This window comes from Mustela nigripes, chromosome 2, assembly GCF_022355385.1.
Source record: "Mustela nigripes isolate SB6536 chromosome 2, MUSNIG.SB6536, whole genome shotgun sequence".
NCBI lineage: Eukaryota > Metazoa > Chordata > Mammalia > Carnivora > Mustelidae > Mustela > Mustela nigripes.
Window position 1 is genome coordinate 70,477,077 of NC_081558.1, and position 5,258 is coordinate 70,482,334.

At 43.8% G+C, this 5,258-nt stretch overlaps 1 pseudogene; it reads left to right on the forward strand.

Moving 5' to 3' along the window:
- The first annotated feature begins 1,381 nt into the window (after nt 1–1,381).
- On the forward strand, nt 1,382–2,698 carry LOC132010471 (large ribosomal subunit protein uL18-like; annotated as a pseudogene).
- Nucleotides 2,699–5,258: the final 2,560 nt, after the last annotated feature.

A 5,258-nucleotide genomic window follows, 5' to 3' on the forward strand; every position in this document is an offset into this window, starting at 1 on the left:
TGACCCACAGCTGACATGGGGGCCCTTCACCTTCCCTGACCCTGGGCCAACTCAAGGGTCTTGGGAGAAGCCCCAGAGGAGTCTGAAGATCCAAGTACAGATGAGCTAGTTTCATAGTGGGGACCAAGAAAAGGAAGATATTCTAGAATACCACTCTGCCTCATTCAGGCAATGACCACACAAAAGTAGAAGTGGCCAGTGGATCTCCACAGAGAGATCCCCAGGGGATCACCAAGTATCTGGTACCAGACAGATGTAGGACTCACTTCTAAACATGGCCTGGGAGCAGAGAGGCAGGTATGCCCAAGGGGCCCTTTCCAACACAGGGACACGTGCCTCCCTCCAAGCTCATAGAAGTGCTGTCACCCAGAACTTAGATGCATCTGGGGAGGTGGAAATTTATTCTGATGACTTAAATGGATTGGAAATTTAAAGATTTTATTTATTTATTTACTTCACAGACAAAGATCACAAGTAGGCAGAGAAGCAGGCAGAGTGAGGAGGAAGCAGGCTCCTTGCCGAGCAGATAGCCTGATGTGGGGCTCGATCCCAGGACCCTGTATCATGACTTGAGCTGAAGGCAGAGGCTTTAATCCACTAAGCCACTCAGGGACCCCGGATTAGAAATTTTAAAAATTAATTTTTTGCTCATGTGGGCTCCTGGTGGGAGAACTATCCTGGAAGGATTTATTTTCTGCATCCAGTAGAGGGCACTTTAAGATAGCAGAAGACCTGAAAGAACTTACTGGGATAATCCAATCCTGAATTCATGTGGGTTTGCTTTTGCCTGGAAAGCAATTCAGGGATGGCAACTGGGATGAACAGAGACATTGAAGGAAGGTAATCTCAGTTGACCAAGTGAACTGGAAGGAGGCATTCCAGGCCAAGGGATCGGCTTATGCACAGTCTTGGACTATCACTAAAGAAATTTAGCATAAAATGGGGAGGAAACCACTTCCTCTGTCCTGCCATACTCAGGAGACAAAAGAAAGCAAAATATAGTTTACAAACCATTCTGTACTAGAAGGGTGTTTCTACCTCTGGAAATTAACCCACTCCCTTTTAATGCACATCCCTTTTAAACAATTTTTTCCTTGCTTTTTCCAAAGACATTTGAGAGTGGGCTGTAGATATCCTGCCTCTTTACTCTTTAATACATTAGCCCAAGTCTACTGAGCGTGACAGAGCCACAGCGCACTGACTGAACCCAGGGTTGGAGGAAGTGGCTGTTCCTTGGTGCTTGGACATTCATCATGTCCAATACCCAAGGTGCAGTCTGGATTCTGATTTCAAGTCCCAAAGAACTTAGGACCAGAGAGGGAAAGTGGGCCCTTTAGCTTAGACCCATAGCATGGAGGCTCAGCAGTGCACATGAGTCGACATGAAAAGTCTCAGGGAAATGAAGTAAGACAGGAACCTGGTGTCAATCAGGAGTAGGGCAGAATGCAACAGGGTTTCCTGCAATCAGGCAGCTGCACCACTGAATGACCACCTGGAGAGGTGACTCACAAGCACCAGGCCAAAGTTTAGGGACATCTTTACAGAAGAGAAAAAAACAGGAGTACCTGGGTGTCTCAGTTGGTTAAGTGTCAGACTCTTGATATCAGCTCAGGTCTTGATCTCAGGGTCATGAGTCCATACAGGGCATGAAGCCTACTTAAAAAAAAGAGAGAGAGAAAGAGAAAAGAGAAAAAATAGATCTTTTGTTCTCCTAAGCCCCCAAGTAGATAAACTCTTAGTCCTTTCTAGGGCTTCTACTCATCACCTATGACACTAAGACCCAGTGTAACAATGGCTCCATGTGACCCCTGACTCTCCTGGTTGCCAACAGTCACCTTCACTGGTCTTAGGTCATTGTACTGCATGCTCAGCTGTTCCAAGAGGGTGCCCCCAGTTCTGCGGGAGCTATGGAACTGACCCACACCCCCAAAACAGGCTGAAAGAACAAGAGGCCAAGAACCCTAAAGTCCCTATAAAACTGGTGCATCTTGCTTGGATTGTGGTCAATAGTTTGGACTCTGTACATTCCCTCAACCACCTCTTACCAGAATGACTAGGAGGAGAAACCCCCAACAGAGGAAAAATTCAGAGACTGTGACCTCTGCTACTGAGTTAATGGATATAGACATAAGCAAGATGATGGTCAACCTGGTGCCTTCACCTGCTATTTGGATGAAGGGCTTGCCAGAACTACTACTGGAAATAAGGTTTTGGGGGCCCTCAAGGGAGCAGTGGATGGAGGCTTGTCTATCCCTCACAGTACCAAATTATTCCCTGGTTATGATTCAGAAAGCAAGGAATTCAATGAAGAAGTACATTGAAAGCACATCATGGGTCAGAATGTTGCAGATTATATGCGTGACCTAATGGAAGAAGACAAAGATGCATACAAGAAACAATTCTCTCGATACATAAAGAACAATGTAACTCCAGACATGATGGAGGAGATGTATAAGAAAGCTCATGCTGCTATACGAGAGAACCCAGTCTACAAGAAGAAGCCTAAGAAAGAAGTTAAAAAGAAGAGGTGGAAGCATCCCGAAATGTGTCTTGCCCAAAAGAAAGATCGGGTAGCTCAGAAGAAGGCAAGCTTCCTTTGAACTCAGGAGTGGGCTGCTGAGAGCTAATAAGCCAAACCACAATTTTCTTTGAAGATTTTTCAGATAAAGACAATAATAAACTTATTCATCAAGCAAAACACACACACACACACACACACACACACACACACACACACACTAAGTGGAATAAATAGTAGACTACAGGAAGCAGAAAAATGGATCCGTGACCAGGAGGACAGAGTAATGGAAACCAATCAAGCTGAAATGGAGAAAGAGACCAAAAAGAAAGAAAGAAAAAAGAAAAAGAAAATAGACTCTAGGAGCTTGGGAACTCAGCAACACCACCAAGCATAATAACATTTGCATTGTAAAGCCCACAGAAGGAGAAAAGTGGGCAGAAAAAATTATTTTAAGAAATGATACCTGAAAATTTCCCAAATCTGGGGGGAAAAATAGAAATCCAGATCAGAGGGACCCTGGCAAGATGTTGGTGTAGGGGACCCTATTTCAATCAGTCCCCTGAATTGAGCTGGATATCTGCCAGACCACTCTGAACACCCACGAAATCAGCCTGATATGTAAGAAGGTATATCAGGATCTATACCAGTATAGTATCTCCAGTAACTGGTTTTGAGGTACGAAGCAAGGAGCCTGGATTCTGTGGGCATATATTGGAAGATAATCTTAAGGGGGAGGGAGCCGCTACAAGCACTTGCTCTTTGGGAAGGTGACATAACACAGGAGTGCAAAAGCCTCCTGTGTTAAGGCCTGAGGCCTGGGCACAGACTCGCAGACTGGTAGCCATGGGAAAAGGACTTTAGGGCAGCCCCCCCAGGCTGAAACCTGGAGCTGCAGGGGTGCACATGTGAATTGGGGAGAGCTGGCAGTTTTTAGAAGCACAAAGGACAGAGACATGCCTGGACCTGGAAGCTAGGGCTGGGAGTGCTGCTGTGGGGTACACAACACAGGTTGCTGTGGTTTTTAGCAGCAGAGAAAAAGAGAATCAGTGTGACCTATAGGGCTTTTTTGAGAACAGTCTGCAATCTCTCTGTTCTGAGACAGAAGCTTGGACACAATCATTTCTGCTCTGACTCTTGGAAGGGACACAGAAACCTGCCAGGGAAAGCTGCCAGAGAACAAAAGCCCCCCAAAACTGGTTTTCACTGAGCCCATTTCCCACCACAGGGCAACTCTGTCCAAACAGGGTTGTCTGAGTAACAGTGCAGCAGGCCCCGCCCCCCAGAAGACAGGCTGAAAGAACAAGAGGCCAAGAACCCTAAAGTCCCTATAAAACTGGTGCATCTTGCTTGGATTGTGGTCAATAGTTTGGACTCTGTACATTCCCTCAACCACCTCTTACCAGTATGACTATGAGGAGGAACCCCCAACAGAGGAAAAATTCAGAGACTGTGACCTCTGCTACTGAGTTAATGGATATGGACATAAGCAAGATGTCGGGAAGAGAATTCAGGGTAATAGTTATGCAGACAATAGCTAGGTTGAAGAAAACTATTAGTGGCAACATAGATTCTCTAAGGGCAGAAGTCAGAGCTGATCTGGCAGAACTTAAAAATGCTATCAATGAGATGCAATCTAATCTAGATACTCTAACAGCTAGGGCAAATGAGGCAGAAGATCAAATTAGTGATCTACAAGACAAACTGATAGAAAAAAAGGATCAGGAGGAGGCTAGGAACAAACAGTTTAGAATCTATGAAAACAGAATAAGAGAAATAAATGACACCATGAAACATTCCAATGTCAGAATTATTGGGATCCCTGAGGGGGTGGAGAGAGAGGACTAGAAGATATAATCGATCAAATTCTAGCTGACAATTTCCCTAACCTGGGGAATGAAACAAGTGTTCATGTCTTAGAGGCAGAGAGGATACCCCCAAGATTAACAAGGGTAGAGTGAGACCCCAGCATGAAATAGTGAAACTCATGAATCTTAAATCCAGAGAAAATACCTTAAGAGCAGCTGGGTGGAAAGAGATTCCTTACAAACAGAAGGAGGAACATCAAAATAATGTTATATCTGCCCACAGAAACCTGGCAAGCCAGAAAGGCCTGGAAAGACATATTCAGGGCACTAAATATTGCAGCCAAGAATAGTTGATCTGGCAAGGCTACCATTTAGAATGAATGGAGAGATAAAGAGCTTCTAAGACCAGCAAAGTCTAAAAGATTATGTAACCACTAAGCTGATCCTGCAAGAAATATTAAGGGGGGGTTCAATAAAAGAAAAACCCCATGAGTGATATAGAACAGAAATTCCCAGAGACAATCTATAGAAACAAGGATCTCACAGGCAACATGATGACAATAAAAAAATATCTTTCAATAATCACTCTAAATGTAAACAACCCAAATGCTTCCATAATATGGCACAGATGGGATAAAAAGATGACCCATTCCTTTGCTGTCTACAAGAAACTAATTTTGAACCTAAAGATACATTCAGAATGAAAGTGAAGGGATGGAGAACCATCTTTCATGCCAAAGGACCTCAAAAGAAAGCTGAGGTAGCAATTCTTATATCAAACAAATTAGATTTTAAGCTAAAGACTGTAGTCAGAAAAACAGAAGGACACTACATCATTCTTTTTTTTTTTTAATTTTTTATTCTTTATAAACATATATTTTTATCCCCAGGGGTACAGGTCTATGAATCACCAGGTTTACACACTTCACAGC